Source organism: Mustela putorius, unplaced genomic scaffold, assembly GCF_011764305.1.
Source record: "Mustela putorius furo isolate JIRA1106 unplaced genomic scaffold, ASM1176430v1.1 tig00004007_pilon_pilon_pilon, whole genome shotgun sequence".
Taxonomy (NCBI): domain Eukaryota; kingdom Metazoa; phylum Chordata; class Mammalia; order Carnivora; family Mustelidae; genus Mustela; species Mustela putorius.
Genome location: NW_025422145.1, coordinates 385,893 through 399,716, shown reverse-complemented (window position 1 = coordinate 399,716; position 13,824 = coordinate 385,893). Strand labels below are relative to the sequence as shown.

The following is a 13,824-nucleotide window of genomic DNA, read 5'->3' as shown; positions in this document are numbered from 1 at the left end:
ACTCATTGCTTTGAGGAAGACACAAACACAGAAGAATTAGTCCTCAATTTCATTTCAAAAAGGGGAAACTAAAAATCTTTCTTTTTTTTTAAACTTAAAATCTTTTGCATGCAGAATGGAACCAGGACATCTAGACTCTGCTGAAGAACTAATGATCTTGGGTATATCACTGACATTGGCCCCAGTTTCTCCTTCTGAAATAATGGGGAGATGAAGTCAGATCAAGTGTCCCAATATACTGTTGACATTCTGGTCTGGATAATTCTTGTTGTGGAAGCTGTTAGACATTCATTGCGGAACGTCTAGAAGCATCCCTGGCCTTGACTCAGTAGACGCCAATAGTATTTCCCTCACTGTGACCAACGGTGTCCCTAGACATTGCCATTTATGCCTTGGACATAAAATCACCCTGGTTGGGAACCACTGAATTAGATGACATTAGATGATAAACAGTTTACAAGTTTCAGGACTGAAGCCAGAGTCAGGGCTCTGGTATCTTCTAGTACCCACCCCCGTGTGTGGCATCGTGGCAAGCGTTCAGTACAAGCTGAATAACTGAAATGAAATACACAGTTCCTTCCAGCTAGATCAGTTCTTTGGCAGCAAGAGAATCACATAGATGATGATGATACTCATTACTGATGTGCCTGCCCCTATTTGGGGACTGTTTAACATTCCTGGATAGAAATGAACTAAAGATAGAGCCTGGCACTACTAAAAATTAGGTTTGTCTGCCACTTCAGCAACAACATAGTGACTGTAATTATCAAGGAGGGTCCATTCAGTTCTGACAGCGATCTCAGATGATATTCCCCAAAAGTTAACTCAGAATTTTATGAATATGACAAAGCTGAGAAAAATGAGTCCAAATTGTAGAATGAGAATTGTAGACTGTGTGTTTTTCAGGTAGCAATAGATTATATGTAATGATTATGAATATTAATTTCCAGTTCTTAAATTGCTTATTGTCTTTTGCTGTGTGTGTGATTATGAAAGTAGCTTCTTTTTTAGTCCAGCCACGACTTTCCTTCTCCCTTCATTTCTACTTATCTACCTTTTGGCATTCCACTCTGTCCATACTATCAACCCCATTTATAAAAAGGATTGAACGGATTATATAAGTAGATCAGGATTATGTAAGTAGATAAGGTTTGAACTGATTATATAAGTAGACCAATTGTTGCCATTTTAACAACATTAGGTATTAGGTCTTTGGATCCAGGAGCCTGGGATATCTTTCTGCTTATTTAGTTCTTTCATTTCTTTTGAAAATGGTTTATAGTTTTGTACCTCCTTTGTTGAATTTATTCCTACATAATATATTGATGATATTGTAGATGGAATTGTTTTGTGAATTTCATTTTTAGAGTGTTTGTTGCTAGTATATTGAAATAGAATAGATTTTTGTATATTAATCTCACATCCTTCAAGTTTGCTGAACTCCTTTATTTATGCTAATAGTTTTTTTGTGTATTTCTTACATATAAGAAAGATTTTCTAGTGGTTCTTTTCCTAAATTTCTTATGTGCAAGATTTTTTATATGCAAGATCATGCAAATAAACATAATTTTACTTCTTCTTTTTTAATGTTGACACTTTTGCTTGCCTAATTTCCTGGCTAGAGCCTCCAGTGCAGTGTTAAATAGAAGGGGTGAGGCTGAATCTTCTTGTCTTGTCCTGATCTTAGGGGGAAAAGATTCAGTCTTTTCACTTTTAAGTAGGACCTTAGTTGTGATTTTTTTTTCCTTTTTCTTTCTTTCTTTCTTTCTTTTTTTTCTTGTGGATACCTTTATCAGCTTGAACTATTCCGAGTTCTTACAATTTATCAGAGAGGGGTATTGAATTCGGTCAAATGCTTTTTTGATAACTGTTCATATGTTTTTTTGTGCATTGTTATGTTTATGTGGTGGATTCTAATACTTGATTTCCAGATACTAAACGAGACTTGCATTCCTGGCATATAGCCTATTTGCTTACGGTATATAATCCTTTTATTATATTGCTGGATTCAGTTTGCTAGTAATTTTTTTTCACATAAGGAAGTATTTATTTGAGGTTTAACATGAAATCATACAAATAAAATTTGTATAAACACAAATCCACATCGAGTCATAACACAGATAGCAAAAGACAAAGTAAAAACAAAGAAAACTAATTGGCGGCTTATATACAGTTGGACACAGTTGTGTCTTGTACACTAGAAAGTCTTTCACAAAATAATCATTTTAGATCAACAGAAGACCGATCTTCAATGTCGTCCTGCAAGATGGGTTAACTTTAGCAATTTCCTCCTGTTTTCTCCAACGTCCTCCTTTAGTATGGCTGGTAATTGTTTTGGTGATTGCCACCCCCTCGATACGCCTTGCCGTAAGTGCTCTCTTGGCCACTGTAGTCTGCATATCCCAGTCCATATCCATAGTTTCCATAGTTATACCCATATAATCATAGCCGCCATAGCCACTATAGTTTTGACCACCACCATAGGCACTATTGTAATTTCCATATCCTTGGTCATAATAGTTATTAAATCCTTGGTTCCAGTTTTGGCCCTGACCTCGTCCACGACCCCTAGTACCACCTCCTCCACCGGCTGCAGCACCTCTTCCTCCTTTTTGTTGCTACTGTTGCTGCCTGTATACCTCTTTGGGTTGTGCAACTTTGATTTCACACTTCCCAGAACCGATTTGATGATATCTGCTTTCTAACAATTTCTTTACTGGCTCTTCATCTGTATATGTGGTAAAACAAAATCCTCTTCTTTCGTTTGTTTTTGTATCCATGGGAAGTTCAATATTCTCCATCTCTCCAAAGGCTCCAAAATACTTCTGAAGAACAAATTAAAGAATTTGCTAGTAATTTTTGAGGACTTTGCATTTGTCCATCTGTCCATTATTCTTAATGGCTTGTAGATTTTTTTTTTCTTGTGATATCCTTACTTGGTTTTTGTATCAGGGTGATACTGGCCTCACAGAAGGAGTTAGCAAGTGTTCATTCCTCCTTTATTTTCTGGAAGTGTTTGTGAAGAAATCAGTGGTATTCATTTTTCTTTAAATCTTTGGTAGAATTCACCAGCGTAGCTATCTGGTCCTGACCTTTTCTTTGTGGGAGAATTTAAAAACATTTTTTTTATTACTAGTTCAATTTCTTTACTTGTTCTAGGGCTGTGAAGATTCTCTGTTTTTTTCGTGAGTCCAACCTGTTTTTGTAAATGGGGTTTTTACTGGAACACAACCATACTCATTTATTGACATATTGTTTGATACAACAATGATGAATTGAACGAATGAAGTTGAATACTTGGGATAGAGATTGTATAACACACAAAGTCCAAGTATTTACTACATGGCTCTTTATAGAAAAAGCTTACCCCTCTTGTAGAACACAAGGTTTTTCAGGAATGCAACTGTTGTATAATAGTAAGTATGGTTATATTTAATGAGCATATATTGGGCTGCACCGTATTAAATTGCCATTTGTGTAGGTCAAAAATGGTCAAATATTGGTACTTACACATATGGTCAATGTAACATAACTTTCCAAACATAGGAAAATGAACGGAGTACAGTCTGTGCTCTTAAGGAGCAACTAGGACCTGCACTCACGTACACACGCACGTGCACACATGCTGCTGCTGTCTGTGAATATAGGAATTGTTAATCTAGAGGCACAAGCTCAGTATTGCAGGAGCACAGAGTAGTGTGTGCACAGTTCTTACCAGTAAGGGTGAGGGAAAGGGACTAGAAGCTTGAGAGGCCTCCAGAGAAGCGGCTGTATTTCTGGCCGCTGTGCATTTGAGCTGTACTTCACGGCACACGTAGGATTTGTATCAGGTAAAAAGAAGCATTTTCTAGAGTTTTCCTCAGGGGTGGGAGTGGGATTGACATTGAACCATAAGAAACATGCTACATTTCTTTCCTTCAAACAGAATTGCAATTCTTCTTGGAAAACAGTTGCTGAGAATTAGAGGACATTAAAGATTGAATGTGCATGACTCCCAAATTTTTAGATGAAGGTTGGAGGCAAAATGATTTGTTCAAGGTCTCCCTGCTATTGACCAGTTATTTTATCGGCATGACAAGAGCCTGTGTCTTCTAAGCCCCAATTCAGGGCGATGACCATCAGGCTACTTGGATGTACAAAGCAACAGAGTCAGAGAAATCACCTACTAGGGACACTGGTGGCAGACAGGCCTGGGTTTGAGTTCTGGCTCTGGCACTTACTGACTCTTACTCATCACAGGGTTTGTGAGCCGGAATTGCCTTCTACACAGTCCCCCTAGAGTAGAGGATCAGAGCTCAGTCTGAAACCAGACTCTCTGAATTCATCCCAGCACCACTACTTACTAGCTGTGTGACCCTGAGCACGTTACTTAACCTCTCTGGGCCAGTAATAAGGAGATAATACTACTACTTATCTCACTGAGCTATAGGACCCAGTGAGTTTAGGATTAAATGGATACATAAGGCATACAGAATAATGCCTGGGACATACAAAGTACTGTATGCTAACATTATTATAAGAAAAACAGACTATTCGAAGAGCCAGGGAGGATAATTTATCTGAAGCCTTTTTCCAGACTTGTAAAACAATACAAGTAGAGTATATTATTATTCTCTATGTGTGTTAAAGACTGGCAACCTGGAGATTGAAGGTGATGACTGTCATTTATTAAAGCCTTACTATTTGCCAGGGACTTTACTTCTATTATTTAAGCATCACAAGACCCAGAGATGGTTATTACTTTTGGCTGACAATAGTGACTGTGTATCTGAGCATAGGAGGGAAGTACGCAGACTCTGGGGCCAGTCTATCTGGATCTGAATCCTTCCTCCCTCTTACTAGCTGTGTGAACACAGATGAGTTGCTTACACCCTGTACCTTAGTTTTCCAGTCTATAAATTAGAATGATGAAAACAGTTTCTGCTTCACAGGTTGTTCTGAAGAATAAATGAGATAATTTTGTAAAGTACTTAGGACAAAGGAAGGAAGGAAAAAAGGAGAGAGGGAGGGAGGGAGGGAGGGAGGGAGGTGAGCGAGAAACCCAGCATCAGTGAGATTATGCAGGTTCCTCACAACACGTGACTCATTCATTTGGAAGCAGGGGTGGGGAAGCAGGTCTGTGTGGGTCTTCTCCAAAGCCTATGCCCTTTCTGCTTAACCAGACTTAGAAAGGCAGAGATGGGGAGATGTGTTTCAAGACATCAGGCAGAGCCGATTCTCCAGGTTTCTAACAGCAGCATCTTGTTCCAAATGGATGAGTGATCAGGGAAGGTATGAGCCATTAAATGATGTTCAGAGCCAGTCCACTTCACATCCAGCCAGGGTCTCTGAGGCCACTTGGTAGACAGGTTCTTCCTCTACTGCGATCCTTGCCAAGGACTTGCCATGCTGGAACTCAAGCCTCCATCTTTTCACTCTTCATTTGGCAATGCCTGGGGACTTTGGGCAGGGGCTCAGGGCCCAGACCTGGGAATGGCAGACCATGGGCAAAGGCTGGAATTCCTCCTTCCGTGACATCTCATTTTTCAGCCTTTAGCTGCTTGCTCTCGGAGGGCAAGGGTCCTGGCTGGGCATTGTGTGGCTGGATCACCTGCTGAAGTCTTCATCTGTGTTTTGTTCTCCTTATCTCCTTATCTCCTTATCTTTGTACCTCTCCTGGAATTTAAGAAGCTAGTGATTGTAAGATGGTACCGCTATTTGGTATTTCACTAAGAAAAAACAAAACACACTGCCAATTAACCTATGATACGTGCTTATCATTTAGAATCTTAGTTTTATACTCCTGAAAGGAGCTTGCTAGTTCCTTTGAGGCATAGATTTCAACATTTGCACATTTCCAAATGGCCCCCCTCAGGGAAGCACCCCCATCTGGTGGAGGACCACCAGGGTAACGGGCTATAGCCATGGCATTGCTGAGTGATGGGAGCAACTCATTTGGACTCTCTAGGCTGACATTTCACTCATCATTGCTGCTGTGATAATTCAAAGATAACTCTTAACAGTGACAGTAAGAAAGTATTTGAAACAAAGGAACCACAAAACAACTAACTGTATAGAAACATTATACTCTGTGAGAGAAAATGTAGGAAAAATCACATATACATTATTATTAGTGCTGCAAAGATTATTCTTAGAATTGTTAAAAATGCAAGAAATTCTGAACAAGTGCTGCTTATCTGGTTTCTGCTGAACATAATCTGGGAACCTGAAAAGACAAAACAGTATCATAATAATTACTTAATTTCAGACCAGTGGCCATGAGAATACCACTCCTTTTGGTGACGGGAAAGAAAATGAAAGGAAATTTTACTTTTCTAGCATTTTTATATGCCAGATACTGCAGTAAATGTTTTACCTGGGTTTTTTCATTTGATTTCCACTGCAAGGCTGAGGTTGATATAGTTGTTCCCATTTCATAGATGGAAAATTGAGGCTCAGAGAGGTTACATCACTTATTCAGAGTCATACAGCTAGGAAGGGGTAGAGTCAGTCTTCAAAGCAAGGCTTCCAGACCCACAATCTTTTTTTTTTTTTTTAAAGATTTTATTTATTTATTTGACAGAGAGAGATCATAAGTCGGCAGAGGCAGGCAGAGAGAGAGGAGGAAGCAGGCTCCCCGCTGAGCAGAAAGCCCTACGCAGGGCTGGATCCCGGGACCCTGGGATCATGACCTGAGCCGAAGGCAGAGGCTTTAACCCACTGAGCCAGCCAGGTGCCCTCCAGACCCACAATGTTTTCGTTGCAAGACACTCTCCAGGTTAAACCAAGGAGAGTATTTATCAAAGCAGCATTTTTTGTTTTTGTTTTTGTTTTTAATGCAAGTGTAAGTAACAAAACAGTGTTGTATTAGTTGCAGGTATAATATAACGATTCAACAGTTCTACACATTTCTCAGTGCTCATAAAGATAAGTATTACCAAAGCATCTTTTAAGGCCGCCTAGTTTGAAGGAAAATTCAAATTATAGTCGAGGGTGGTCAAAGCACAGTGGAGATGGTGCTGAGCACGGAAGGTCAGGTGAACCAAAAACGAGAGGACCAGCCTGGAGGTCGGAAACTGGGAGGGCTGAATGTAGGGTGGAGCTCAGGGGGAAGAATGGGTGAGAACACAGCGTTCTTCAGTGAGCTTCTGTGTGTGTGTGTGTGTGCCCCTGCACCTGCCCCTCTGCTGTCCCCATTGCCTTGATCAGATACAAGAATGGGAACAGATACTGAAAGGAACCATGCAGTGTTGATGGACTGAATGATTAACTGTGTTCCCAATGTGCTTGGCTTAAGGACACAATCTGTGCTGTGGAGACTCCTGTGGTAATTAGAATTATGCTCCTCTTGCAAGCCCACTGAAAGCTTTTGCTTCTTTAGATGTTCCACTAGCGTAAACCTGGGACAGTCCTTTCATTCTGGCCCTCTTGGTCTTGCTGCTTTCTCGGCCTTGTTCCGCTCAGTTGCAGCCAGTTAACAGATGTGCTGGTTGCCTGCTTCATTCTGGGCATTGAATGGTCCATGCTCCATTCTTGGGACAGTCTGTGCCAGCTCTCTCTGCCCTTCTAAGATGTCTGCTGATGCTGCCTCCCTTGCCTTCTCTTTGTACCGGACTGCTTTCAGAGTCAGTAATTTTATTTTTTGTTTCCCAGCCATGCTGAACACATTCCTGTTCTCCAAACATGCCAGGTTCTCTCAGGACTCCAGGCCTTTGCACACATGGATGCCTGACTAATTCATCCTTCAGATCTCAGCTAAGATGGTACTTCCCTCAAGAAGACATACCATTGCCTGCAGGCTGAGGAGGGATCCACATGTTTCTCTCATGCCTCGTGTATATATAGCTCCTGCCCCGTAATCAGGGCACTTGTCACCCCTAAATAGTAAATAGTTGACTGATTACCTCTTAGTTTATTCTGTTAGGTGGTTAACATTTGTGAGGGCGGAGACTGTATTTCTTTTATTTGATGTGTGTCTGATTTTAGTTTTTGAGCTCTAACTTTGCAGCTATCTGGTTACTGTTGTTGGCACTCCTTGTCTAAAGGCAGGGGAAAGTTCCAAAAAACTCTTATGGAGGATTTGACTACATTTGGAAATGAGTGGTGGTCACCTGGTTTAGTTTGATGAAACTAGAAAGTTCTTTTTTGCTAACAGATGTCCTTCTGACATGAGACCATCTAGTCTTTTGAGTTACAGATAATTGTCTTCCCTTGAAATGCTTGTATTCCTGAGAGGCTTAATAATGCCATGTGGTATGAATTAGCTTTTCTTAGTGGTCTCAAATTGTGCTGATCAGAAAGCTTACCAAAAGAATTAAAAAATAAAAAAACAAAACAGATTCCTGGTCCTTATTCAAAGAAATGACTCCACAATGAATGGGTCATTAGCATACTTGCACTCAGCCAGACTTTTAAAGGGAAAGCGTAAACCACTCATAGAATAGTGTGTTCTGGTGGTAATTTACAGAGTTAGATTTGTTACAGAATCCAGTTTAACACAGATTTATAACTAATCCCCTGTGAGGAAAACTGTTAGTTGGCTCCATCTGCATTCATTCCAACTTCCTTTAAAGGTGCTTCACTTCCTAGAAAGAAAGTACATCTCCCAGAGAGGATTTCTGAAAATTAGGCACACTTGCTTGAAAGTCAGATTCAGAACTGAGTTAAGTGGAACCAGGTCAGAGGCACTCCTTTTGCTGGTGCAGTGCACAACAGAGGCACTTTGGACCTACAGCTTATAGATTCCTAGCTTGGCAGGCAGTGTCCTCAGTGTAGTAGGACCAGAGGATCCTTCCGGGGCTCAGTTCTCCCGTGTTGTTTCAGCAGTCACCCCTAGAAGCTCAGTCTAGAAGCTCTTTCTTCAGTTGCCCCAAGGATTCTAAAATCCATTTCTGCACAAGACAATGCGCGGGGCACCAAATCCAACAGATCTGTGTTTTAGCAGCTGAAGTGGATTATGTTCTCTGCAACCATACCCTAAAAAATCACCTGCTCATTCTAATTCAGACCTCAGACTTCATCATTCATATCTATATCATTGCCAACTTGGGGGTCTTGGGAAAATAAAGTTCTACTCTACAGGGCCTTCTGCCCATAAAGTTTTGATCACGAAGCCGATTGTGCCATGATTCTATAAAGCCCAGGATCTTTGCTTCCCTTGCTTCCCTTTGAATCCCCATTCTAGATGAAGGTCAGTGACCCATCTCTTCCCTTTCTAGAGCTTTTAATCTTTTATCAGTGCTGATAAGATAGGGTCTGGTATAGCATGGGTTCTTATAAACAATTGTTGAAAGAGTTAATTCAATAACAAATTAATGAGGGCATGCATGAATGCGGAGGGAGCAATGTATATGGAATGGAAATACAATGTTGGTACAGAGTAGGTACTCAATGAATAACTGGTAGTAAAGGTAGGAACACAGCTTACTACCTGGTGCTTAGTACACAGTAGGTGCTCACTAAATTTTTACTGAGTGAATTAATAAATGATATCTATAAAATGCCTAGCATAGAGCCTGGTCTGTAACATTTTAAAATAAATAATAATTTCCTATAATTGTATGGATTCTTTCTTCTACCGTCTCTTCCTTCGCTCCCTCGTGTTCACCTTGGCCAAGGTCTCATTTCTTGCCTTAGAGCCTTCCTTGGCCTTAAGCCATCCATCAATATCCATTCATCTGTCTTCTGCCAGCTAAGTTTAGGCTCATCCCCAACTGACATTTTCAGGTATCTATGTTTGTATATACACCTTACAAAAATGAGGAGATGAATCATAACATGCCACCTACTACCTACCTGCTATGTCTTAGGTACCTAGTTGGTGCTTTCTGTGTATCATCAGAAAGTTTCACTATAGCATAATTATACCCAGTTCACAGATGAGGAAACTAACTCAGAGAGGTTAAGTATCATGTCAAGATCACACAGTTAGAAAGTGGCACACCTGGATTTTGAATCCTGGTCTCATGTCACACCTACTGTTTTTTCCACAACCTGCTATTTTATGAAGCTACAAAATGGATGCGAAACAGACACATTTGCATCTGAATGCATATTTGCCTACATTAGGCTTTTGTCAGCAGCAGCTCAGGTACATTGTAAGCCTAATTTAATAGCTTTGCTGTGGGGGCTGTCCTGTGCACTGCAGGGTGAGTGTAGCAGCATCCCTGGCCTGTACCCAGTAGGTGTCAGTAGCAGCCTCTAGCGTAAGTTTGACATCTAAGAATGTCTCCAGATATTGTCATATGTCCTCTGTGGGGCAAAATCTGCCCTGATCAAGACAAACTGATCTATGTAATTGAAGAGAAAATAGTTCAGCATGTTTAGGATGTTGCAAGCAAAGAAAGTACTCAGTGATGGTGGGACACTGAGCTGGCCATGGCCTTGATTTGGCTGATAATCATGTTGGCTGGGAAGTCCTCCCCAGGAATTAGTGGTCAGCCTCCACCCTGTCAGGAAATGGGAACACCATGTGAATTCCACACCACATGTGAATTCAGGAATTAGGATGTGGAGCATCTAGTCCCATCAGAAGCAGGAGGTGTAGTAGGGGAGGTGAAAGACTGGAAGCCAGGAGAACCTGACTCCAGCTTCTGGCTAACTCACCATGTGGCCTTGGGCCAGTCTCCATCATCTCATAATAGCACTGACATTTACTGATGGTTATTATGTGCCAGATACTGGTCTTAATGCTTCATATGTATTTACTCATTGAATCCCCATGATAATGCATTGAAATAGCCGTTCCATTTTTACTGGTAAGGAAACTGGGCAAGCAATAGCCAGGATTACATGTAGTGGAGTCAGGAGTCTCTATTTCCTTTGTATGTCAAAAGAGAGATTGGAATAGCTGTTTTCTTAGAAAACACTCAGTCTGAGAAGTCTAGGATTCTAGGCAGTCATTGATTTTACATGCATTATTGAGCATAAATATATGCTGGACAGCATGGGGTCTGAATCCTCCCTGGGAACTTACAGTTCTAGATAGGGGTGGTTAAGGCAAGCACGTTTTTCTTTAGAAAATGAATTGGAGTGGCCACTCTTACCTGAGTGGCTATTAGATATCAGGCATGTGTTAGGTGTTTGACCTTAGGTGTTTGAGTTAACTTTCATCTGCACAATACCTCTTAGGAGACATTATCACCTTTTCTCAGATGAACAGCTGTAGCTTGGAACGGTGAATTGACTTGTTTGTGACTATCAGAGTGCAGTGAAATCAGAGGTTCAAAAAAAGTTCTGTGGAGTGGAGGTGGCAGAAGGTGAATGTCTCATTTCAGGCTCAGCTGTGCCATCTCCTCTCTCTGTCATTTGGAGAGGAAGTGGAGGAGGTTAGTGCAGGCTCTGGACTCTGAAGGCTTGGCTTCCCTGCCTCCAAGACTGTTGGCAACCCCAAGTGTCTTTCCCTTTCCCCTGAGAAAATCCATGGAGGGAGAGACTCTGGATGGATGCCCTAAGGATTTGGTGGCTCCCTGAGTAACAGTCCCAAGGCAATTCTCTCTTCCCAGCTTGCTCTTGAGAATGCCCAAAAGGCCCAGGTATGACTAGGGACCCCTTTTCTTAGAGCACTAGGATACTGCTATCCTTACCTGGCACCCATGGCTCTCTGTCCCTATAATTTTACTGTGTTGCATCTGTAAGCCTTGGCAGGGTCCTTTTCACATGTCTTATTCCATCCTTCCTCAATATAGCCTTCTCTTTCTTCTTCTTCGACCCCATCTAACACCACTGGGCAAACTCCTACTCGTCCTTAGTATGCACTCCTCCCAGAAGCCTTCCACAATTCTCCCATTTAAATGGCAGCTTTCTTTGTACTCCCTTGGCCCTTGGTTTGTATATTTATTTTTATCATCATTATTTGTATTAATGTCTCCCTTTGTATTATTTGTATTAATGTCTCCGAAGTTCCTAAAGGTCAAGGGCTTGTGTTATCTTATAAACTGTACACCACTGTGCCCAGTTGATAACATTCATTCATCCCACAAATATTTCTTTAAAGATTTTATTTATTTATTTGACACACAGAGAGAGAGTGCGCACAAGCAGGCAGAGCAGCAGGCAGAGAGAAATAGGGGGAAGCAGGCTCCTCGCTGAGCAGAGAGCCTGATGTGGGGCTCGATTCCAGGACCCCAAGATCATGACCTGAGCTGAAGGCAGAGGCCTAACCCACTGAGCTACCCAGACACACCCCACAAATATTTTTTGACTACAAAGCAAGCACTGTGCTAGACTTGGGGGTAGGTAAGGTAAATTTTCCCTATTATCCTGGAACCCAGAGTCTACTTCAAGAGAAAATCAATCTAACAAAAGTTATGACTCAGTGTTCTAAGTGTTATGAAAGGTACATACAAGGCACAGAATGAAACAAAAGAGGGAGGCTGACTCTACAGGAAATAGGGAAGATTTTGCAAAGGAAATGCTCCAGTTGGGCTTTGCAATATAAGTGGGAGCTTGTCAGGCAGACAAAGCAGGTCAAGAGGAAAGGCTTGGTACGTATAGGGGACAGTCTGAGTAAAGGCCTAGAGGCATGAAACAGTGAGGTGAATGGAGGGAATTTTACCTGTAGCATGGATGAAGGGTGCAATTTGTGCAGGGAGAGTAGGGGATATAGCTGAGTTTAAGAGGATAGAGAGTGAAGGATTCTGTATGCCCTACTGAAGAGCTTGAGTTGATTCTGATAGGCAATATGGGGTGTCTGGCAAAGCATTGTCACCATCCGTAGGCAGAATCTTGACAACCATATTTGTTCTTGATGAGCCCACATCCTTGGGTTGAAAGGGACCAGGAATGGGCATCTGGACGAACCCCAAATCCCCTCTCTCAGGATTTATAATTAAAGCTGACAAAGAGTTGTCCATCTCTGGAATGTGAAATCACAAGTTAAGCTCCTTTTTTGTTTCATTAGTACAGATGTGATGGACTGAATTATGTTGCCCCAAAATTCATATGTTGAAGTCCTTAACCCCAGTGCTAATCTTAAATGTAACTGTCTTTGGAGATAGAGTTTTTAAGAGGCAATTAAGATTCAATGAGATCATTGGGCTGGGCCCCAATCCAATATGACTGGTGTGGTTATTAGAAGAGGAGATTAGGACTTAGGCACACACAGATAGAAGACCAGGAGAAGAGACAGGGAGATGGTGGTCATGAACAAGGCAGGGAGAGAGGCCTCAGAAGAAACCAACACTACTGACACCTTGATTTTGGTATTTTTAACCTCCAAAATGGAGGGCAAATCCATGTCTGTGTTTAAGGCACTTAGTCTGTGGTACTTCATTATGGAAGCCCTAGCAAACTAATAGAGTGGGTTTCTAGCTAACAGATTTGGGCATCTGGCTGTAGTTTGCAGAAAGATCCCTTCTCTTTTCAGTGGGCCCCAAAGAATGGCCCCTCCCTTACCACCTCCCCATCCACGTGATAATATTCTGATGCCTGGTGATAGAGGAAGGGACTGCTTCTGTCCTCATTCTGGAAATAGCATTCCTGCTGTTCCCAAATCGAATGCCGGTAAACTGGATGCTGACAGAAGGACATTTGAGCAGTTCTTTGCTCAAGGATTCAGGGTTCACGTGCTGAGTATCACACTATTCAGTATGGGCAGTAGGGCTTCATTCTGACCATCTTGACCACAGGCACTACTCAGAATGCTCCAGGACTTTGAGTATGTCCCATGCAGGTAGTCCCCCAGCCCCAGTGCTCTCCCTTCTCTCCCACCCTTTTAAAGCCCTATTCCTTTTTTCCTGGAGTACCCCTACCCTCCTGCTTTCCCTTCCATTCTTGGATTTACACACCCATTCTCCAACACATTCCACCAAAAGCAAGTGTCCATACCCACCAGCCTCTTCCAGT

General features: G+C 41.7%; 1 pseudogene; it reads right to left on the bottom strand.

Annotated features, from left to right (window-relative positions):
• Window positions 1-2,267: 2,267 nt before the first annotated feature.
• LOC106005582 lies at window positions 2,268-2,819 on the bottom strand (annotated as a pseudogene).
• Between the last annotated feature and the right edge of the window lie 11,005 nt (window positions 2,820-13,824).